Genomic DNA, 26,489 nt, shown 5'->3' on the forward strand with positions numbered 1-26,489 from the left:
AAATGGGAGTCATTGAGATACTGTGCCCTGGAACAAATCCCACAAACTGAAAGAGGAGGAGATCGTGTAAAGGTCCTGAGGCAAAAAGAATCACAGCAAATTATAATGTTTAGAACTCTTGATCCTAGAGGGCTTAATCAAAATGAAGAACTCTATGTACATCTGTAATCAAAATGAAAGAACACACCAACAGAAAATAGAGTCAAATAAAGAATATAAATAACGGAAAACCCTCTAAAGATCAGACATGAGATAATAGTGAGATAAAGATTGATACCCTAAATCAAAGAGAATATAATCTAAACATTCTGTGATTCATGAACATGGACTTGAATGCTCACTGGAGAGCGCGATTTAAAGGAGACATAAAATGGAACATAAAGTTAACATCGAAAAAATAGTAATCTCAATGTGGAGAGATTACAATTCTAACAACTTGAAAATTGTGGACAAAGACTTGAATGCTCACTAGAGAGCACGATTAGCATAAATAAATTGGGACAATGAGCATCCGCGGCCAAACTAAATAATTAATTTAAATATTTAGAAACACAAGCACTTTAAATGTATTTGTAAATTCACATGTTTGTTTTTTGTAAAAGCTACCTACATTAACCACAATGCATCACACTTAAAACAGGAAGTAACTGGTGATCATTCGAAATAAAAGATGTCTGTTTCTAATACGTAATATCCCGTGATCAAGCCTTAAGCAAAGGTGAAAAGCGTTGGGTACAACGATTATCTGAAATAAAGCCTCCTTGAACTTCTGAACACACGAGTGAGTGCGTTTCTCTAAAAGAAATCTATCTGTCGTGAGGCAGGAGACTCGATATTGTTTTTTTTTATATATATATTACCTACTGGCGGTCGCCAGTAGGTAGTTATAGTTAGGACCTAGTTTTCATAGGAAAAGCGTTTATTGATTTGCCAATATCTTTGGTGCCATTTGACGAATCTTTTCAAAACTAATGGGGCGCTCCAGTCAGCTACTGTTTCGGGGTGATTGATCAAGCAGGGGCCAATAAAAAAGGGGGTTCCCAAAACATGTTTTCTCCATTTTAATTTCCATAGAAAAACTTTGTTGTGGCTACAGCCCGAACTGCTGAACGAAATTACACCAAATTTAGCAGAGAGTTAGCTTTTGGTCCAGAGTGCACCCTTTCGTTCAAATGGTGTAAATCCGTTCAGCAGTTCCTGAGAAATGTAAAAATAAATAATATGTATATATGGTGACTGCGATGGATCCATGAACCCTCCATATCACAGGCTTCATTCTGATTGGCTTTCAACTTTTCCAATCAAGAAGTGTTGGCAGCCATCTTGGGACTCAGTAAAACCGAGTCTCAAGAAAATAGCTTAAAAATGAACAAAAGGGGCAAGGTAGAAACACCTTGACCCCCTAGGCCTGGTCAGGGGGTCCAACAGCAACCCCCACGGCCTAAAAAAACGTTAAAAAAAAAGAATTGTTCTGTAGTCGCGCTGGGTTCTCGAATCCCGCTGAACATTTTAGACGAAAACAGAGCGTGGTGTGCTGTGCTTTGTTTCCCTTAAGCCCCCTGGTGGTCCAGTTCCTGGGGGCAATCCTAATTTATGTAGCAGCCCCAGGGACTGCCGCCTCCCCAGGGCTTCTTTAAAAAAACTGCATGGGGGCTCCTGCCCCCCCATGCTGCCCCAGTGACCACCACCTCCCCAGGGCTTTCCTTGTTATGGGGTGGGCGGTCCTTGCGGGCCCTCCCAAGCCTCAGGGACCATCACCTTCCCAGGGCGTTTTTAAAATGTTCAATGTGTGGGGGGCTCCTGCCCCTCCACACACTGCCCCAGGGACCACCACCTCCCTGGGGCACACTTTATTAGAATATGGGGGTCCATTGCAGACTTCCAGCCCCAGGGACCACCACCTCCCCAGGGCTATTTATATGCTGGAGCCCTCCTTGGCCCTGGGGACTGCCACCCCCCAGAGCCGGCTCCAGCAATGTCCTGGGGTGCCCAAATCCAGGACATTGCAGTTTGAAATGACAGGGCGGGACGTCATTGCAAACACTGCTTTGCTTCATGGAAGCGAGAGCAGAAAAACTGCTATCCTTCCAAGAAGCATAACAAATTGCTTTTGTACAAGGAGAGCGGCATGTCAGCAGCTCCTCTTGTCCAAAAGCAATGCCGGCTCCAGTAGGAGGCGGTATTGGGACTGTGGGAGCATTGGGGCTTTCCCTGCAGTCCACAACAGTGAGGCCAGGCCCTGGGGGATGGGGTCCCCAGGGCCAATAGTGGCCCAGTGAAAGGGGGCCACGCAGCCCCTCCTGCAAATATAATTATAAAACAAAACGAGGCAATGCCCAGGTGGATGGGGTCCCCAAGCTGAAAAAGGCCTCAGGAAGGGGTCCACATGGCACCCTCCTTTGAAAAATAAAATAAATATATGGCCATGCCCCAGGGAATGGGGTCCCCAGGGCCAAAAGTGGCCCAGGCAAGGGGAGCCATGCAGCCCCCCTCCCATATAAATTTTTAAAAAATACACAAGGCCATTCCCTGGGGGATGTGTTCCCCGGGGCCAAAATTGGCCTCAGGAGGTGACCCCTTTCTGTTTTGTTTAATTTTTTTAACAAAAAGGGTCACGCCCTGCAAGATGGGGTCCCCAAGGCCCAAAAAATAGTAAGAGAAGGGGAGCCACACAGTCCCTCTTCTAAAAATATCAAAACAAACTAAAAGACAGCACGTCGACGGAGGCCCCACCCCCTCCCTGCACCACTCTTCACACGCACCTCCTGGCACGTTCTGGGATAGGATATTAAGTCCCCTTGAATGCTAAGGGTCCTTAGGGGCCAACTAGCCCACCAGGTACCTCCAGTAAGCCCCACACAGTGGGGTTGCTGAGAGGTAGTCTAAGGCCATGCCCTTTTTACACCACTCTGCAAACGTGCCTCTTGGCGCATTGCTGGTGGGGCATAGAGGTCCTCTTGTGTCCTGAGGACCTCAGGACTAAAGTGGACTTGATCCCCTGAGCAGCAGTGCACCATGAGGCATGTTTGCAGAGTAGTGTAAAAAAGGGGGCGTGGCCTCGGACCATTCTCAGCAATCCAGCAGTGTGGGGCTCACTGGAGGTACCTGATGGGCTTGTTGGCCCCCAGAGACCCTCAGGATTCAATGGAACTTACTCCCCCAACCAAAAACGTGCCAGGAAGCACATTTGCAGAGTGGGGGAGGAAGGGGGTGTGGCCTGTGTACACCTGTAAGAAATCCCACTATCTGGGGCATACTGGAGGTATCAGGTATGCTAGTTGGCCCTTAAGGACCCCCAGCAGCAAATAGGACCTTAATCCTCATCCAAGAGTGTGCTAGACAGTGCGTTTTCAGAGTGGTGGGGAAAGGGGGAGTGGCCTGCTATGACAATTTAGAAATCAAGCTGTGTGGGACTTACTGGAGTTTATAGGAGCGGTAGTTGGCACCCAAGGTTGACCTTGGGGGCCAACTACCCCTCCTGTTACCTCCAGTAAGTCCCACACAGTGCAATTGCTAAGAGGTTTTTGCAGGCCATGCTCACCTTTCTCCACCACTCTGCAAATGCGCCTCCTGGCACAGTACAGTATGGGGGATGAAGTCCACTTTACTCCTGAGGGACTTTGGTGGCCAAGTAGCCCTCCTGGTACCACCTGTAAGTCCTGCACTGTCGAATTCCTGAGCGCAGCTCAGAGGCCCAGAACCCTGTCTGCACCACTCTGCAAACACGACTACTACCTTATAGTTAGAAATTAGCATTTAAAAAACCTTAGAAATTCCCCGAAAAAACATAGGTTTCAGGGACGTTATAGTTAGAAATTAGCATTTAAAAAAACCTTAAAAATTCACTACAAAAAACATAGGTTTCATGGACGTTATAGTTAGAAATTAGCATTTAAAAAACCTTGTAAATTCACTGAAAAAAACACAGGTTTCATGGACGTTGTAGTTAGTTGGAGATTTTATTTGTACAAAACCAGAGAAGTTTGTCCGTTAGAGTTAGTTGAGCTAACTATACCTCACGCCCCCACAATGCACTGCTGATGACGTCACATATTACATCACTTATGACATGGTCAGTGACATGACTCATGACATCGCTGATGACATCTCAAATGACATCACTGATGACATCATCCACATAATATCTGATGCACCTTCTCACATCCTAATATAACCTTTGATACACCCACTCTAAAATACAGACTAGCATTCTTGGAACCAGAGACACATCAATACCAGTTAGTACATAACCACTCACTGGTTCATAGGTCTACTCACACATCCACTCACTAACTCATACAGTCACTCATACAAGCAACCACTCATCAATACAGCCACTGATATATGTACTCATACACCCATACAGACAACCACACACTGCCATTCACCCACAGATTTACTCAAACACCTAGTCAATCAACCAAATAATCAATAACACTGCCATTTAGTCAAGTATACAGTTATACACACACCACCTCACTTATTCATGCAGATTGTAACACATAGGTATTCCCTTCTACAATCACAGACACAAGCACACACTCATCCATACAACCACTCTCACAATCACTCACTCTCACATATGGGGGCATATCAGCAAGTGCCTGGGATAATTATCGCTCAGCGCTCTTAGCGCTGTTGTAAATTGGCTGCGATTGGATTAGCATTAGCGGAATCCATCTAGTATTTAGAGGCTATCATGTCAATTTTGTGGAATCCATTTTGTATTTCTGGCAGCCATTTTGTCTGCCATGTGCTCACCAAGGGCTGTTTCCTTCTTCACTGTTGTTTACCCTTGTGCTCTGTTTAAAGGGCTGGCTATACTTAGACTTTGCTACTCTGCACATGTGCAGAAGAATCTAACTGTCCATACATCTGTTTTTAACCTGTAGCTGTCATGTTGTTTCTACCAGAGTCAGCAACTGCTAGCTCCTCCTTTACTGTTGACTGTGCATTTCTGTATGACCATCTATGTATGTAATTCTCCTATGTGTGCTTGTACCACCCTCTTTTTTGAGCCCCTGTGGGGGTATAAAAGACCCATGGTTCTTCTACTCTGTGTGCTACATTCATTCAGCACCACAGGGTGCTGTATGAATGTGATTCCACCTCATGAGGTTTATTAAACGTTGTATTTTATATTCCAGTTTCTGTGCCAACTTCTTCCTATTGGTCTGAGGACTCTGTGCAGAGAAGGGTGAACCCCTTGCACTGGTAGGCCTAGCTGAGGTCACCATCAACAGCGCGAGGATAATTATTGCAGGCTAACGCTGGATTCTATTGTGGAGATAGCGTGCTATTAGCAACGCTTATCTCCCAAGCGATAGAAACCCATGCGTTAGCCACAAATCAGTGCGATTATCACTGGAAATCCAGCGATAATCGCACTGCGACCGGCGATACCTTGCTGATAGGGCAGGGTGGATTTAGCCATGTAATCCACCTCCCGTTGGATTAAATGGCTAAGTCAGAATAAAAGCAGGTGTAACGAAAGTAGTGATAACTGCGGTTAGCACTACTTTTCTTATCGCTCTGCATGTTAGCGTACACCTTGATAATAGGAGAAAAGTTGGTTAGCGACATTTCTCCAGTTATTTTGTGGAGGAAAGCCCACTTTGCATCTCATTAGAGATACAAAGCTGGGCGTTCAGGAAACAGGCGCTAAGGCATAGATTCATACGTTAGCGTATCCATGCTGATAGGGTGATAAAATTATCGCTGCTTTTCATCCGAAAATGGACGCTAAAGCGGCGATAATTTTATCGCATCACCTTGTTGATATGCCCCTTAGTTACTTAAATACACCAACACTCACCTATACTGCCTTTCACATACGTAGTTACTTATACATATACCACAGAGACATCCATTCACTCGCCATATGCAGTCAGTCACCCATACAGCGCCTTACAGATGCACTCATGAACCCATACACCCAGAGAATCACCTACTTACTCATCCATGCAGGGAGTTACATGCCCCCTCACCCACCCACACAGACACTCAGGCACCCATACAGGTACTCAGAGAACTAATCAATAACCCATTTACACAGTCATGTAGCTACTCACTAACCCATGAAGCCAATTACACACCAACTGACAGACTGACAGATATTCACATAGATTAGTCATTCACCCATGCATTCACTAAGATAAATGTAATCACTCACTTAAACAATCAGTCACACACCCACTAATTCATCCGTTCAGACACTCATACACCCACTCATTCTTCAATACACCATGGAATATATACACATAACATTCATCAACCTTTTAGAAACACTCATAGTCACTGGATGATGCCATCAGTGATGTCATTCGAAATGTCATCAGTGATGTCACTGGCCATGTCATGAGTGATGTAATATGTGACGTGGTCAACAGTGCATTGCGGGGGCATGAGTTATAGTTAGCTCAACTAACTATAACAGACACATTTCTCTGGTTTTGTACAAATAAAATGTCCAACTAACTATAATGTACCTGAAACCTGTGGTTTTTTCAGTGAATTTACAAGGTTTTTTAAATGCTAATTTCTAACTATAACGTCCATGAAACCTATGTTTTTTTCAGTGAATATATATGGGGGATAGGGATTGGGCATCTGAGCGAGCATTTTTGCATGCCCTGGAACTGGAAACTGGCAGAGGAAGCCATAGTAATTTCAAACCCAAGTCCAGTTTTAATCCAAATACCCCCCATGAAAACATTGACTCCTTCCATGAAGCAGTGGTATGGGACATGCTTAGACTTAAAACCGGAAGTAACAATGGGGACATGAACAACTTAACCAGATGCCAAAAAGCAGCACTGGAGTCCCTAAAGCAGGGCACCACCTTTGTCATTAAGCCTTCTGACAAGTGGGGGAATGGGGTGCTTTGGAATGTAAACAAATACATGGCCAAAGCCAAGAGACAGCTAGATTTCTCTGGCAGCTACACTAAAGCCAATTTTGGCCAATATGTCTCCACTATTGATTCTTTTCACAATATGCTTTCCAAATGGCACCTCCTTGGGCTTTTGAATAATGATGAATTATTGTTTTTAACTGTGAGAAAACCTGACTCCCCCTGCTTTTATTTGTTGCCAAAGGTCCACAAACACAGCACAAATCCACCAGGTAGGCCTATCATCTCGGCCAATGACAGCCTCCTTGAGAACACTTCTATTTTTTCAGATCACTTTTTGTTCCCCTATGTGTAGAACCTGCCCTCGTATTGTCGTGACAGCATGGACTTCATATCCAAGGTCACAGACATACCATGGCAATCTAGTTACATCATGGCTACAGTGGATGTGGTATCATTGTATACTTGTATCTACCATGACCTCGGCATCACGGCATGCAGGCATTTCTTTAGGGATAAACCTATAGCCACCTATGACCACACCAACATGTTGCTCGAGATGCTCCAGTTGTGTCTGGAAACAACTATTTCTTACATGGCATGCAGTGGTACAGGCAATTGTCCAGGACTGCCAAGGGCAGTTGCTTTGCGCCGAGCTACGCTTGTATTTTCATGGGTTAGTGGGAATCTGAGTATGTCTGGGCTGATAACTTTGCAGAATACACCAAATATCTGGTCCTTTGGACCAGATATATTGATGACATCTTTTTAATATGGGATGGCCCACAGTCTGTTTTCAATGATGTTTTGTTAGCTATCTCTGACAATGACCTATACCTGAAGTTCACCAGTGTCATCAGCAAGGACAGAGTGGATTTTCTTGATGTCACAGCGGAAGCACTCAATGACACAATACATACAAGATTGCACAGGAAGGAGACAGAGGGCAACATCATCCACAACGCCGCAAGCCACCATCCACCATAGCTTAGGAACAGTCTTCCCTACGGGGAACTTCTGAGAGCGAGGAGAAACTGCAGTACACCCGAAGCTTACACACTAGAGGTGTATATTATGGTAGCAAGATTACTGCAAAGAGGGTACACATGGAAAGTAGTGGAAGAAGCCAGATGGAAAGTGAGTGGGTTGAGAAGGGAAACCTTGCTTAAACCCAGGACAAGAAAGGACACTAAACCAGAGATCAAACTCATTAGCACATACAACTCAGATTGTACTAACGTTCAGGCATTCATCAGAAAAGATTGGCATTTGGTCAAACTGGACCCCATCATTGGCAAACTAGTGACACCCAGTGCCAAGATCACATACCGCAGTAGCAACTCACTGAGGGACATGTTGGTCCATAGCCTTATGGAACTCACCCAGACACGCAGCAGCACTTGGTTGAGGAAACTCCCAGGATTCCACAAGTGTGGGAAATGCAAGGCGTGCACCTTTAGCACCAATGTCAGGACAGTCCCCTTACCCAATGGCAGACAACACAAAATCAGGCCGTTCATTAATTGCAACACTGACTTTATTATCTATGTTTTGGTGTGTGTGTGTGGTCTAAAGTATGTCGGTAGCACGGTCTTCTCGGTGAAAAATTTGCGTTCTAGAGCATCTTAGAGCCATAAGGAAAAATGATTTGGCATACCCCATGGCAAGGAACTGCAACAATCTACATGGCTCTACAAGAACTGAGGATTTAAAAATCAATTTTTTTTACATTGACAGGATTTCCGTGATGAACCGGGGTGGAGACCGGGAATGGGCTCTAAGGAGACTTGAATCAAGGTATATAATCAGCCCTAACAGCAAACACCCGAGAGGTCTGAACCAGGACTAGGAACTCCACGTTCATATAGGATAACATCATTGGTCCCCCGGCCACCATCATTTTCACCTGTCTACATTCACTTACATCTCAAATCTGCCACCTGGCCTTTTTAACCCTATTCCTATGTCCTCTGACTTTTGAGCCACTGTGGACTCAGAGTAACCTTGGCATATAGACAACACACACACACACATATAAAATATATGTGTATTTGTATATTCTCAAACATGGGCTCGTCTGAATTGCGACATCCTTCCCTCCTTGTTCTTCCCTGTGTTCCCTGTGTCCTCTCCTTTCCCCTCCCTGAGTCCTTTTGGGTAATTGCCTCTTTTTGCCATACTATGGTCACTGGACCAATATTCTGCAGCATGATTGCACAAAGAAGAACATAAATGTAATTTCTCTCTCTGGGCAATGGAAGAGAGTATGTAGTAGATGCCCCTACTCACACTTGCGCTTGTCTTTCTATATCAAATTCTGCCTTTTTTACCTTGTTTATATTAATCATGGTATATATATATTTTGTTTCTTGTTACGGATGAGACACCCTTTATTTTAATTTATTCATGGGATAAAAACATATTTTTTCCTGTGACTGATGAAGTTGCATTTTTTTAATGCTTAAAGTCTTTTTCCTATGTTAATTCAATCTGTAACTGTGTCTCACTGTATGCTATAAATACACTGCAACAATGTGTCTTCCCTAGCTTTGCCAAAGACCTCCTGGTCGAAACACGTCAGCTACAAAAATAAAACCATTATTGGACTTACCTGGAGTGCGGGCCTTTCGTGTGGCGCGGCGCAGCGGCGTCAGCATGGATCTTCAAGCATATATACATATATATATATAAAATTGATATATATTCACTGAAAACACCATAGGTTTCAGGGACGTTCGCCTGTTATAGTTAGTTGAGCTAACTATAACTCATGCGCGCAATGCACTGGTGATGACGTCACATATTACATCACTCATGACATGGTCAGTGACATCACTCATGACATCACTGATTACATCTCAAATTACATGACTCATGACATCACTGATGACATCATACAGTGAATGTGTGTTTCTGTAAAGTTTAAATATTTTTCATATATATGTATGCCAAGGTCTATTGAAGAATGAGTGGATGTAGAAGTGCCTGAATGGATTATTTAGTAGATGCATGACTGACTGTATAAGTCACTGATTGAACGTGTGTTACTGAATGCATAGGTTAGTGACTTAACTGTGTGAATGTCTACATTAGTCTCTCAGTTGGTGTGTAAGCAGGTGCATGGGTTGGTGAATAGCTACATCAGTGTATATATGTGTTATTGATTGTATGAGTATCTGTATGGGTGTCTGAGTGTCTATGTGGGTGGGTGGGGGGTGTCTGACTCTGTGCATACATGTCTGAATAGCTGATTCACTGGTTGTATGCATTCAAAAGTGCATCTAGGAAGGGCTGTATGGGAAGCTGACTGTGTGTACAGGTGTGTTGATTAGTGAACGTATGTCTCAGTTGTATATATGTGACTAACTAGACATGTTTTTAGACAGTATATGTGAGTGTTGGGGTGTATAGTTGACTATACGTGAGAGAGAGTGATTGCAAGAGTGTCTACATACATGAATGTGTACTTGTATTAGTTATTGTATAAGAGAGTAAGTATGTGTTAGTATCTATCTAAATAAGGAAGGTGGTGTGTGTATAAATAAGTCAGGTGGTGTGTACATATTTGCATAGGTGAGTACATGGGCGTGATTGATTTTTGGCATGACTGAGTAGATGTGTGAGTAACTGTATTGATCAGTAGCACTGTGTGAATGTATTTATAGGTGTATGAGTGGCTATTATACTGATGCGCTATATACTGATGTAATGATGAGTGACAGCATGTATGAGTGACTCTTTGAGTGTATGTCTAGCTTACAATATATAGATAGGAATCAGTGGATGGGTATCTAGTATCTGGTATTGGTGTGTATATGGTTTTGAAAATGGTAGTCTGTATTTTACAGTATGTGTATCAAAGGTTATATTTGAGTGTGAAGAGGTGTGTCACACGATCACATGGATGATGTCATCAGTGATGTCATCAGTGATGTCATTTGCAATGTCATCATTGATGTCATGAGTGATGTCACTGACCATGTCATGAGTGATCACCAGTGCATTGCGTGAGCGAGTTATAATTAGCTCATCTAACTATAACGGGAAAATTTCTCTGGTTTTATATGAGTCAAATGTCCAACTAACTATAACGTCCCTGAAACCTATGGTTTTTTCAGTGAATTTCTAAAGTTTTTTAAATGCTAATTCCTAACTATAACGTCCCTGAAACGTATGGTTGTCTCAGTGAATTTCTAAGGTTTTTTAAATGCTAATTTCTAACTATAACGTCTGTAAAACCTATGGTTTTTTCAATGAATTTCAAAAGCTTTTTAAATATCGAACTACTATTGTGCTATTTGTCATTAGTACTCTTTTTTCTAACTTTTCAACTACATAAAATAATCTGCAAAACTACTATGTAATATAATATATTTCACAAATTACAGTAAGTTTTTAAATACAAAATATTTAACATTTAGAAAACAATTTTTCTCCCTTTTTTTGCTGTCATCAGCTTCTACTTAACTTCACTATTCACAGTGATGTCAGTGTAGATTCATCATAAACAGCAGGAAAGAAAAACAATCAACTAGATTGTTAAAAAAAAACAAATCCCTAATTCTTGCACTTATAATACAAAATCAACACAAATAACACATCCAATACTATTTCCAATCTTCAAATCTTACCTTTACTTTGTAGTTTCTGTTCACATTTTGCAATACGCCAAATAATGTATCAAAAATTTTGCTTTGAAATCATCCAGCATGATTTCCTTAAAGTATCTTACACCTTCCCACTAGGCCGAATGATGTATCTAAAATCTTTGTTTCAGAAATATCAAGTATGAGTTGGGTAATTCATAAGGCAATATTGGTTTCATTTCCAAGTGTGTATCATTGCAGTGACTCCAACATGGAAAACAATAGCAACTGTTGCAAAAGTTCTTCCAGAAATAGAGACTTGACTAGCAACAACATTTTTAATTTTGCTTTCAACTTTTCTTCCATTTGGTCTACAGCAGTCAAAGTCTCCGAGTAATTCACTTTCGCTACGTCATGGTTTAAAGTGTTGGAGAAGTGCTAAATAGTAAAATTCTCGCTTATCTGGAGTTTCACAACTGAGTTTCTTGTGGTTTATAAGATTACTCTTTGCATGTTTTACTAGACAACCATGACATCCAACAACTGCAGATTTTCCTTCTTTTAAATTCTGTTTAACATTTCTTTTGAAGCTGTAATTTTGAAGTACTTCATACAGACATAGCTGTTCCAGATGTCGACTCCTTTTCGGATAGTATGTGTCCAACATATTAGTTTTAAGAATGTCTGTACTGTCTGGTTCATTTGCTGCTAAGTATTCAATTTCTTCTAATGATTTCAACACTCTATTCCGTAAGCAGGCAAGACCTAAACTTACCGAAATGATTCCTCGTGACTTTGAATATAAACTTGAAGAGCACAAGCGGTCTGAACATTCATAGGATCCAGTTTCTCGGTGGGAAAGCATTTTCAAAGTAAAGCTGTACAATGTTTTACTAAGGCTTTTCTCTTGTGCAATTTCTTCCCACATTTGTTTCATCTCTGTTTTTTCTGATTTTGTTATGTACGATGTAACATAATGTGCAAAAGCAATTGAGTTATCTGCAACATACTGGATGTCCATGTTCTCATTCCACATTTATAAAATGACTGGATTGTAGTCATTGATATACTTTGACACTTCTTGTCTTTTGTAGGTATTCTTTGGAGATTTCCGAGTTATTTTGTGCCTTACAGAAGAAAAAAAAGAAATTACTCTTCCTTTACAAATGACTGGACGTGGAATACCAAACCGACATTTGGTATAAAATGTTCCTTTAGACTTGTATTTTCTTCTGCAGTACTTTCCACAATGGTGACGTTGGAAACGTAAAACTTGCTGTCTCAAGCTTCTATCTCCTTCTTCTCTCGGAATCTCACATGTCACATACTGTTCGATGAAAGACAATACTGTTTCATCAGAATCAGTTCCAAATTTAGGTGCATCCTTCACCTATAGTAGCATATGTATATGAGGTGCACCGCTGGCTTGGTACTCCTTTCTCCAAAAGAAATCGGTAACTTCTCCAAGAGGTGGATTCTTTTTATTGCAGATAAAAGACATCATAGCTTGAAGCCTATGATTAAAATATCTGCACACATTTACAAGATCCAATGAACAGTTCACCAGGAGTCTTTATTTCAACATTTTTTATATTGGAATTCACATCTCTTAGAAACTCAAGCAAATCATCCCATGCATACTCTGCACAGCTAAGTATGACAAACCATGTTGGTGTACCTAAGTTCTGTAACATACACTTGAGTTCTCCATAACAACGATACCAATACTCATTTGTTCCATGTTGACATGCCACCAAATTAATTAACTGTGCTTCTAAATTTTCATCTGTTTCTTGAACTTTCTCCACAAATTCTTTCGCAGAAAGAAGTGATTGATGAACTCCAGTTTTAAGTATGTGGTTCAATATATTAAAATAATAACATACAATTACATAAGTTCTACTGACAGCTTCCAGAGGCAGTGCTGTAACGTGATGGAGCAGGGCAGGGGAGCAGTAGGATGACAGGTAGTGCCATAGAACATATAGCAAGTATTTATTTAACTATTTACATACACCTTTACAATTTACATGTAACTGCACTACCTCATACTTTTCACCTCTCCACCGCACCCCACCACCCCACAGCACTCCCTCTGCAACCCACCATAAACAACTTTATAGATGGTATTTTTAAAAATTGTAATCTATGTACTTCGGATGGTATTATCAACCAAACGGCACACAGAAAAATTACCAATATTAGCCTAACAATTTTATCTACAACTTCGCAAACATAACACTGCACCCAAAGCTTTAAGTGGGGTGGGTCTGTGGGGGTCTGAGCACCGGCAGTTTATTTTTGGGGGCCTCAAAACGGATCTCTATAGGGCTCTATTTTCGGGCCTCGCAAAGGTGGTAAGTTTTTTTATTTTTTATTGTACTGTAGTGAGACAGTGAGAGCATGCACATTGCTCACTACTGAGAAGTGGAGACATCATGCCAGGTGAGTAGCGTTGTAGGAGAAAAGAAATCCTTTAAAGAGAGCCATTTTCTCTCACGATTTCCCTTCTCTTTTTGCAGTGCAGGAGCAACATCATCGTGGCGTGATAAGCAGAGAGACCACCAGGCGCGCAATGCCCATTGCCCCGGACTCCCCGACACAGCTTCCCAATCACACACACAGAGCCGCACCCGAGTACTTCACATGTCTTCAAAAGACCATTTGCTTGTAAATGAGGATCTGTTCTTTTTCACCCCTTTTTAGAGCCCCTACATCCCCACTCTGCCTATTGCTGAAAGAATTAGCCTCCCCTGAAATATTGCCCTGGTTGCGCCTTTGGAGACGACCACATGCAGCCAACTCACGCACAACCCTGCTCTCACCTTTCACAGTGTCTTGTGGTAGTGCTACGAAAACACACGCATTGCCTGGCTCACTTAGGGGCATATTATCAAGAACGGCATTAAAATTATCGCCGCTTTAGCGGCAGGAAACTGCCACTAAAGCAACGATAATGAGCTTGGTAAAAGGCCCTTGTGAATTCCCATAGAAGCCCAGCTTCACACTAGAACCTGGGCTGCTATGGGAACTCACAAGGGCATATTATCAAGCCCATTATCGCCGCTTTAGCGGCAGTTTCCTGCCGCTAAAGCGGCAATAATTTTAACGACGGTCTTGATAATATGCCCCGTTATGTTTCTAAATTAACGTCTTACACTGAAAAGCAGCTTTACATTTCTTTCGCTGGATCAACCTTTGTTTAAAACACCACCAGGGAAGGGTGGTGAACTATGCTCCACAAAGAGCAACTCAAAGCTTTCTTGTTCTTAATCAGAAACATCTGCCTGTCAATAATTATCGCAAGCCTTTTCGGCCCCTTATGAGGCTGGGTGGATGAGTATAATACGCGGTATTTAGGATCGTGTGGAGGGTGCGCGGAAATAAGGACGGATAGTTGAATAAAGTGCGAGTGGATGGGTGTCCAGATGGATGAATGGATAGCTAGATGTATGGATGTATGGATGTATGAATGGATGGAAGGATGAATGGATGGATGCAAGGACCTGTACTTAGGATAGACGGGTGGGCTGATAGATGTGTAGGATTGGTTCTGGCACAGATGTATGTATGGATATACGGGCGTATGACTGGATGTATGGCACAGTGCTTACCATAGGCGAGTGGGCTGATAGATGCTTACGATAAGTGCAGGGACAGATGTATGCATGTATGTAGGTACGAATGTATGGATGAATTGAAAGATGGTTGGATGGCGCTTTGCTTAGGATGGATGGATGCAGGGCTTTAAGTGGGCAGGGTTTGAGCACCAGCAGTTATTTTTAGGAGGCCTCTATCGGGCTCTATTTTCGTAGTCAGTTTTCTTTTTTTTTAATTGGGCTGCAGTGAGAGCATGCACATCGATGTGCGCATGCTCATTTTGCTCACTACTGAGAAGTGGAGACATCATGCTAGCTGAGCCACGTTGTAGGAGGAATGGAAATCTTTAAAGAGCGTGTTTTCCGAACGTAGGATAATTGGAGGGGATTTTCTTACGCACACAATGCTAGTTTGCTTGATTTCGACCACGCCCCTACTCGGATAGCCCACACCCCTTTAACAGATTTGCACCGCCCCTTTTAGAGCACCACCAGTTTTTTTTCCCCACTTAAAGCCCTGACTGCACCATAGTAACAAACAAATGGTCCAATCTTCCATTTAAATGTACAATGCCACGAACTTTCATAATTTGCCATCAATGCTGGCAGCCTTCTACCACAGTGCAAGAGTGTCTATCAGCACGAAGATTTGTTATCCACAGAAATGTTGTGTGATATGCGTAGCTGTATGCTGGAACACTCATCACCAAAAGGTATTAAAACATGCAAATTTGCGAGTAAAACATATACCTCACCATAATGCGGTTCATAAATGGGCCCAGTGCCACTACACCACCCTCATCCCCATTCTTGCTTAACCTTAAGAAATCAAAGAAAGAGCCCCAGAAAACCTAGTAGAGCCACTATACCAATACAGGGACTTAATGTCAACAAGTGTCTGCCTGAACGCTCAGCAACAAAAGGTTTTAAAACATGCAAATTTCCGGGTAAAACATATACCATGCCATAGAGAGCTTTATAAATGGACCCAGTGGCACTACATCACCTTTACTAGCTACACATGTGCCTGTTACAAATATCCATGTTATAATCAGCAACATACCCACCTCTCCCACCCCCACCCCTGCCCTTGATTAACCTTACGAAATCAAACAACGAGCACCAGCACTCCTGTTAGCGTCACTATAGCCATACATGCACTTCATTTCAACAGGTGTCTGTCGGAACGCTCATCAGCAAAAGGTATTGAAATCTGCAATTTTGCAGGTGAAACATACACCATACCATAAGGCGGTTTGTAAATAGTCCCAGTACCACTACACCACCTCCACACCTGCCCTTGCTTAACTTTACACAATAAAACAAAGAGCCCCAGCAAACCTGGAAGCGCCACTATAGCCATACAGAGGCTTAATTTCAACAGATGTCTCCTGAAACACTCATCAGCAAACCGTATTAAAACATGAAAATTTGCGGGTAAAACATATACCATGCCATAGTGCGCTTTATAAATGGTCCCAGTGGTACTACATCACCTACAGTAGCTAAACATCTGCACATTACAAAAGTCTGTGTTTTAATCACCAACATACCCACCTACCCCACCCCAACCCCCGCCCTTGCTTAACCGTACGAAGTCAAACAGAAACCCCCACCATTCCTAATAGCGCCACTATACCCATACACGGGCTTAATTTTAACAGGTGTCTTCCGGAACGCTTATCAGCAAAAAGTATTCAGACATGCAAATTGGCGGGTAAAACATAAACCATCACATAGCACGGTTTATAAATGGGCCCAGTGGCACTACACCACCTTTACTAGCTAGACATCTGTATGTTATTAAAGTCCTTTAAACACTCTGTAGAGTGTATAGCAGAGGATGGGGAGAGTAAACATTGGGGCATATTAACAAGGCGGCGATATGAAATTATCGCCGCTTTTGCGTCCGTTTTCGGGCTATCGTGTGTCTTGCTGACTTAGCGCCCGTTTGCAGCATGCCTCTGATCGCATCTCTAATGAGATGCAAAGGAGGCGTGCCTGACAAGACTTCCTTGGGAAAATATCGCGAAGGCAGCTTCGCGATATTAACAAGGGAGGGTAGCGATTTTTAAAATCGCGTTAAGTATGCCTTAACGCAGGAATTTAACGTCTGTTAAATTCCTGACTAAGGCATACTTAACATGGGGGGTGGATTTTGTGGCTAAGACCACAGGCCCTATCATCTAGGATATCGCTGTTTTCCACCATGGAAAACGGCAATATCCCACTATCTCTGGAATTTTTATCGCCTCGGCGATGCACGTTGTTAATAACGCGCAAACCGGGCGATAAATTCTAGAGACAGCCGGCGATAAATATGCAAGCGCTAAGCGCGCTTTGCGATATTTATTGCCGGCCCTTGTTAATATGCCCCAAAGTTCTAATTCCCAAACTTTTGATATACCGTCCCTTTACTGTATGCAGGGCCGGAGTGGGAACCAAAACCGGCCCTGACAAAGTGCTCGGCCGGCCCCGCCGGGAGGTTGGTGGTGCGGCTGAGCTCTTTGCCAGGGCCGTTTTTCGGCTGATTATGTTACAGGGCCGATTTTGCAGCTATGGCAGATTGCCCGGAGCCCGCTACTGCCAGTCTGGCCCTGACTGTATGTATATTAAGGACATTAAATGGAATGAAAAAATTGACGAGTGTCTCAAAAGGGATAGTGAAGCTGAGCACCGGTAAAACCCGGACCACTTAAACACCTACGTATATTGAGCACAGGGACACAGCCTGACAATTAGTGTCACTTATAATCACATGTAGTTTACTTATGTCAAGAAAGTCATACAGAAAATATACCGAACATTTTCATTTCTTTTTGATCTCTCACACATTTATAAAACATCTCTTCTAAAGAAATACTCCCCAACCACTTCTATTTCATAAGAACACACAATCATTAATACGTTTACTACCATATATTTTAGTATATCTACCTTTTTATTATTCCCTACTCACAAACTAATAAAATTATTAACTATACGCAAATGCAAACCAGAAACCATGTACATATTATATCTCAACCTATGATCAAATGATTAAAACTATGCGTACATATAAAAGGAACGTATCACTTTTACTATCTTCATCTCTTCTCCATGTATTCTCCAAACACTGTAGACGGCCTCACAGTACAACAACCTACCTAGACTTATATTCAAATCTACCTCTCACTGTCAAAAATGAGACTACAACCTGTCTACATAACATTTTTTGGGTTTGGGTTTATCGCTTTTAACTTAATAACACATACATCTCCTACCCCCCCTTCCCCACTACTTCCACATAAAGTATAATTTGCAAACGTGGGGCATTTTGTTCATCTCGCCTGAATACATTAGCAAACCCAAATTAACGCTGTACCTCATTTTCAAAACCATACAGTCCTTTAAAGATGACAAACTACATTTCTTCTTTGTGAAAAGTTCCTAAACATATATAAAGTACTTATTTAACAACAGGTCAAATGTTATGCATATTTTATAACCAATATGAAACACCACACTTTACTAACAGTATATTATTTTGAAATAAAAATACTTTCAAACTTGAAAATATCACCTCAAATACTTAATCAATACTACAGAACACATAACACACCTTGTTCATTTCTACCTCACCTTTGTAGTTGGTATGCAGATTTCAAATGTCACACACGCATGCAATTCTTTCTTTGTCACACAGTACATGTGATGCACGTAAAGAAAAAATCAGAATACGTAATTCCTTCATCAACATTCCAAAACTTATCTCCATTTGTTATTTTTGAATTTTCCATCTGAAAAGCTACCTAATGTTCCGCGCCACATACAGGTCAGAAGTTTACCTATTTTATCACCACACTTTCTGAAACATTCTACCACACCTGCAGGTTAAAAGTTCATGATTTTTTTAAACGTAACGTTTTTTTTCCCAGCATATTCTCGAACATTTAACAGCACCTGTGGGTTAAAAGTTCACCATTGTTTTAAGTTCCAAATGTACCTTCCAAATGCAAGTAGCACGTCTGGTTGAGCTGAGCACATTTCATCCTATCGTATGGACTCCACATTTAGACTTCTCTTTATTAACCAATGACAAACATGCTTTTTCACCCAACTAATATGCACCCTCTTCTAATCAATTACCGTTTTCTGTGGAAAAAAAAATGATTTTTCCCCATCTTTAAACATATCTCTTACTGTACGAAGGAACTGCATGAGCTACAGACATGTTTCCATACCTTCCAGCCATACCTACAAAATGCTAGTGTGGATCGTAGGACATAGCTATGTTTTCTGGTGCAAGAGGTATGCAGAACAGAGACGTATTGACTTAGACCTAGGTTTACAAAATGTGGACATTAAATGGTTTGCACAGAGAGGATTGAAGTGGCACCAATTGTAGCCTTTGGTTAACACCTGTTTGCATCTCTAACACCCTGACCTCATGATTGTGCATTGTGGTGGAAAAGGCCTAGGCACATTGACTGGGGTAGGTTTGGAAATGCTAATGAAGGACACCTTTCGACAATTGATGTTGCTTTTGCCTCAAACTGTCTTTGTATATTCCAATATATGCCAAAGACAGAAGTGGAAATGGTCAAACCAATTTTGTCCTCAGATTGAAAAATCTAGGAAGAATGTCAACAAAGCTGTGTCTGCATACCTTAGAGACCATAGAATGGGGTCGATCTACAACAGCAACATACGTTTTGATATGGCTGATATCTACAGAAGTGATAGAGTATACTTCCCAGATCAGGGAAATCGAGTTTTTTTTTAATAACCTGAAGCTGTGCATCCGCACTTATATGTAGCTCCAACTAATAAACACAAGGGCTCTTTTTAGACCCGTCTTATAACTGACAACTTAGGTCCGCTATTTTAGGGCCAGGTAACAGCAACTCCTGCACCCTCGCCAAAATATATTCTCCACACAGCTGTGGCGCAGCGGCCACACCATCTGACTTTGGAGCACAGAGCTCTCGCTTTGTTCACCGACTCTAGCAACAGCTCAGGATAGCACCATGTGACTCTGAGCAATAGCTCACTTAATTTCCACGCCGGCCCCCAGCGCCTCCAGACCCGTACGAGTGAGTAGTTTGCACTTTATAAATACTGCATTGATTGGAAACGGCAGAATTGAACTTCACACTCTCTCTGTAGCACCCCCAATCACCCTACAGACATCACACTGTTTAAAACAAAACTTCCTCCTAGTACGTATGCACACATGCTAACACTACTTAGACAGGTGTGCCGCTGCGGCCAGAAAACATGAGTTCAGAGCACAGACCTCACAGTTCAATCCCCTGCTCCGGCAGCAGCTCAGCTCAGCACCATGTGACTCTGGGCAATAGCTCACTTAATAACTCACTAAGGGCCATATAATCAAGACGGGGCGATCAAGTTATCGCCGCTTTATCGGCAGAAAACTGCCGCTAAAGTGGCGATAAGGGGCTTGATAATATGCTCTATAGAATTCCAATAGAAACCCAGGTTAGACGTCTAACCTGGGCTTCTATGGGAATTCTCTAGAGCATATTAACAAGCCCATTATCGCCGCTTTAGCGGCAGTTTTCTGCCGAGAAAGCGGCGATAATTTTATCGCCGTGCTTGATAATATGCCCCATAATTTCCACGCCGGCCTCCAGGGCCTTCAAACCCATAGCGGTGAGTAGTTTGCGCTTTACAAACACGGTATTGATTTACCTTCGCACTGTCTGTATAACACCACCTAAGCACCATATACAAATTACCATGTTCCAAACCAAACTTCCTCCTACTATGTATAAAATATTACTGACACTACTTGCACAGATGTGGCACAGTGGCCAGAGCACACGACTTCACAGCATATGACACACAGTTTGGACTCACACTTTCATCCCCGAGTCCGGCAGCAGCTCAGCTTATCAGCATGAGACTCTAGACAATACCTCACATATTTTCTGTACCCCAGCACTTTCAGAGCAGTAGGGGTCAGTAGTTTGTTCTAGTAGGTATAAACACATGCTGACACTACTTCCACAGGTGTGGTGCAACAGAGAGGGCACCTGACTTCACAACATAAGACACACAGTTTGGGCTCTTGCTTTAATCCCCGAGTCCCGCACCAGCTCACTTTAGCAGCATCAGACTACACAATACCACACTTAATTTACGTACCCAGCACTTTCAGACCGGCAGGGATGAGTATTTCGCTTCGCACCCCCTCTATAGCACACCCTAAACACCCCACAGAGGTTACAGTGCTCCTACCCTCCTCTTTCCTACTTTTTTTGCCCTTTTTTTCCCTTACTTCAACAGAATCACAAAATGGCAGCCAACTCTTCCTAGTTGCAACCGCTTGCAGCGCACCCAACCAATAAGCAGCAAGCTCGTGCTAGTAACGCCTCAGCCAATCAGATGGCAGAATTCCCAAATATCGATATCTGTACATTTCGATATTTCTCAAAAACTACTGAACGGATTTACACCAAATAAACAAAAGTGTGCTTTTTAGACCAAGACCCTTCTCCCTGCCACATTTGGGGTAATTCCGTTCACCCGTTCGACCTGTAGCCTTGTCTAAAGTTTCCTATGGAAATAAACACATTTTGGGACCCCCCTTTTTTCTCGGCCCCCCCTTGACAAATCACCCCCAAACTTTCAACGTGGGAGCTGATATGAACAAAGAATTTGTATGGAAATTTCATGAAGATTCATCAAACGATAAGCAAAACAAAAAATGCTCTTCCTATGGAAACTTGGTACTTACTATAACTACTATATGGACACACATTTACAAGGTCACATTCACATACCATTATCTATGGCAGGAACACTCCACCCTCTGTCTCTGTCCTGTGCTGTGTGTGTTTCTTATGTGGGACGAATGGCACTCGTGCTAGTCACCTGACCACTCGTCGCTTAAAATGTGCACCCCGGTATTTTCCTTGTGAGTGCACACGATCACTTGTCTGTTTCAGTGGGATAGATGTAGTGATCACGGGTGAATGTAAGCCCGATGTAGTGTTTGAGTTTTGTAACTCACAACTGAGCACGGTTATACCAATTCAATGTAGTTGGTTAAACAGTATGATTGAATAGTTAGTCACTAGCAACCATGTTTTAATAATATGGGTTGACGACTGAGAGGAGCCTGAAACGACTGTTGCTTACAGAACCGATTATGTTTTGTATATATTGTTTCCTTCTTTTTTTCCACAGGTACATTTACTTAAGAAATTCAAGTAAGGATTACCCCACTGTAAGTACATGAGGGGTTTTTATTCTAAACAAGGGTAGGGTACACCTTAGCGTGTGTAGACCGCCCTGGTTTTGAACATCGGTCCTGATGAAAACCTGGATATTTTTCCCTAAAGGTTGAAACATGTAGACCTACTTCACTTTTTACTTCACCTCACTTTTTATCGATACCTCAGGTCAATTTAACCTCACACAGTATCTCCTAATTTTTTTTTCCTTTTTTTTTTTTAATAGTGTTCAGGTGCTCCAGGATTAAATAATTTTTGTTAGAGAGTTAAATCTGACCAATTTTTAATTCTCTTCCTGCACTTGCACAAAAAAGACAAAATACCAGCTCCACTGTAATCAGGTGTCGTAGCACACCCGGATGGCACTCGGCTATCTGGGTGAGACCCCGATGATGAAGCATGTCACCAACTAGGTTGGTGAGTGAGGGGTCTTTTATAAAAAAGGATCAATCTATTCTTTTAGTGCACCTCTCCTTATCTCTGAGGTATTGAGTTACCTTTGAGGGTGTACTCCTTCTACTCTTTGTTTAATGTCTACAACTACGTCAAACACTGATGACTTAACGGCAATAACTAAGTTCAAGCCACGTTCAGTATATGTGCCAATCATGCCAAGGGATGCTATAGATGTATACCATGAACAAGTGATAATGGGACTTAAGGATTTAAATGCCAAAGTAAAAAAAAATGAATAAAGATACCCACAGGACAAAGAAGAACTAACAGAGTATAAAATATCAACAACTAATGAAAATATTGTCTAGCAACAATGACATAATTATAAGAAATGCTGACAAGGGCGGCAACTTAGTAATTTGGTCAAAGGAAGACTACAATAAAGAAACATTAAGCCAACTCACAGACCTACAATGCTATCGGAGAAGCGATCCATTGAGGTTAAAAGCAACATACGATAGCTATCACAGCAAACTTATGGCCTAGAGGAGTCTGGGATTAATCAACAAGGATGAATATGGCTTTTTAAGGAATAATACACCCACTACCCCGGTAATTTACTTCATACCCAAATTGCACAAGAACTCTATCAAACCCTCTGGATGCCCAATTATCTCTGCGAAAAATAGCCTGACAGAAAGTACGTCACAATATATAGACTATTTTCTTCAGGAGTTCGTACAAGTTTTGCCCTCATATTTAAGAGACACTGTGGATTTTTTAACAAAAATACATGACTTTAAGTGGCAACAAGGCTACCTATTGATAACTATGGACATCACAGCTGTATATACGAGCATTAATCACAACGACGGCCTGAAAGCAGTGAAACGCTATCTTAGAAAATGGGCTGCTATCTGTAAACCACACAACAAAATGCTCATTGACATGATTGATTTTTGTCTTCATAACAACTTGTTTTTATTCCAGAACACTGTCTACCAACAGTTATGGGGAGTAGCTATGGGGGCCAGTGTTTCCCCCAGTTACGCCTGTCTCCATATGGGGTGGTGGGAGGAACTGGTCTTACATAGAAACTTTTCAGACACCTTCAAGAAAAAGTAAAATGTTGGTGGCGCTATATAGATGATCTGTTTTTGATATGGCATGGTTCTGAGACAGAGGCCAAAATATTCATTGATGAATTAAATATAAACAAGATTAATTTGCACTTTACATCTGAGATCAGTGCTGAAAAGGTTACGTTTTTAGATGTTGAAGTCTACATAGAAAGTGGGAACATTGAGACTAAAATCCATAGAAAGCCCACAGCGGTAAATTCAGTGCTACATGCTACCAGCCTCCACCCCAAGCACCTTATACAAAGTATCCCATATGGAGAGATGATCCGGCTAAAAAGAATCTGTAGTACTGAAAGTGAACTACTGAAGGCCTAACAAAATAGCCGCATGAGATTTCTCCAACGGGGATACACCAAAAGTGGTAGACAGGGACACTCTTCTCAAAATTAAGACAACTGGGCCAACCAGTGAGATACCCGTATTATCATCCAAATCTAAAAAAACACCTAACGATGACTTTCGGATGATATTATGATACAATAAACAAAGTAGGGAAATCAATCGGACTGTTCAGAGAAATTGGCCTTTGATAAAGAATGACCCTATCTTAGGACCTACCTTATCATCTAAACTCTCCATCACCAACAGAAGAGCGCCCAATATGTGGGATAGGTTGGTACAGAATAATCCGGTAGGCAAACCAAAAGGAAATTGGTTAAGTCAGAGAAAGGGCATTTTTAAATGCAGGAGGTGCAAAGCGTGTCAATGCGGCATTAATACATTAACATACAGAACTGCATTTAGTGAACAAGAACAAACTATTAATAGAGCCCTCTCCTGCAAAACAGAATATGTTGTGTTTGTTCTCGTGTGCCCCTGCGGACTTAGATACGTGGGAAGTATCAAACTGCAGGGGCACAAAAGGATTCTTCAACATATCAGAGCAATCACTAACCAAGACCCCATGTATCCTGTAGCCCGACATTTTATGGAACATCATCAATCAGATCCCAAATATCTCAAATACTTTATAATAGACTGTGTGCCATTCAACAAACATGGAGGCAACAGAGAAAGAACCTTAAGACAATTAGAAACTCGTTTTATTTTAGAACTAGATTCTAAAAGTCCTAATGGCCTCAATGCCACAGAGGATTTGTACACATATCTATAAACAAGTCAAGAATGTAAATTCGCCTAACACTACGATCCTCCGCCGCTATTCTGAAACTTTTCAATGATCATTGGTTTGATATACAACTGTTTACACAAAAAAAGATATTCTTTTTTGTTTTAAATCAATCTAATATATTCTAGTGGCACAAACCAACATGATGCAGCAACTAAGAGCCTCAGTTTATACAGAAGTCCCCCCAAGATATGGGTTTTAACTTTGTTTTTTACATATTCATGTTTTTTTAGTTATTTAATAACTATTGACAAAGGCTTTTGTCAAAAAGATTTAAGTGATCTGTACACAAATTGCACATTTTGCACAGTAGACTTGTAGGTTAAGGTTGCTAAAAGTGTTACATTGATATAATACATGAGGGAGAAAACTATTGTAACAATTCAAATCTCCATTTCCAAATCAGGGATTTTATGGTATTTTATGATCATTGTGATACAGTAACTAATTATATGCGTGGATTATAGCAAAAAACACGCATTGATAGAAAAAGATCGATTCGATATTTAAATCAGAACAATATCTAAAAATGGGGATTACCAGTTTTTATGAATTTTATGAAAGCTAAAAATGGGTTTTTATAAACGTTATAAATGTTATATTTACATATTTATGTATGTATTTATAAAGACTATGGTGCCAATTACGATCCGGTAAAAAAATTCCCCGTGCGACTCGTATCCGGTCTTTTTACCATACGAATCGTACAAGTGCCGTACGAACTGGCAATCACGATTCGCATGGTAAAAAGTCAATACAAACCGCATCGGGAATGATTTCCCACACGTCCTCTGGTCGGAAAATGTGTCCGACACGTCCTCGGACGATTTACCGTACAAATGTGAAAGGTGAAGTCCGACCGAGGAATCACGATCCATCCCGTGCGTCCGATCTTACAACCGTATGGAAAAAACACCGTCCGCACCGAACTCCCATAGCAACCATGGAGACATGTGCCCGCATACGCGCCCAACACTCCCCCCCGCCCCCGTACGTCCGAGACGTACCCCCGTGTATGTACACCCCCACCCGTGTATGTACACCCCAGTACGTTCGAGTCGAACCCCCACCCCTGTACGTGTCGTACCACCGTCTATGTACACCCCAGTACGTTCGATTCGTACCCCCACCCCTGTACGTGTCCGACCCCCATGTATGTACACCCCAGTACGTTCCAGTCGAACCCCCACCCCTGTACGTGTCCGACCCCCATGTATGTACACCCCAGTACGTTCCAGTCGAACCCCCACCCCTGTACGTGTCCGACCCCCATGTATGTACACCCCAGTACGTTCCAGTCGAACCCCCACCCCTGTACGTGTCCGACCCCCATGTATGTACACCCCAGTACGTTCGAGTCGAACCCCCACCCCTGTATGTGTCCGACCCCCATGTATGTACACCCCAGTACGTTCCAGTCGAACCCCCACCCCTGTACGTGTCCGACCACCGTCAATGTACACCCCAGTACGTTCCAGTCGAACCCCCACCCCTGTACGTGTCCGACCCCCATGTATGTACACCCCAGTATGTTCGAGTCGAA

The sequence above is a fragment of the Triturus cristatus genome, chromosome 7 (assembly GCF_964204655.1).
Source record: "Triturus cristatus chromosome 7, aTriCri1.1, whole genome shotgun sequence".
Lineage (NCBI taxonomy): Eukaryota > Metazoa > Chordata > Amphibia > Caudata > Salamandridae > Triturus > Triturus cristatus.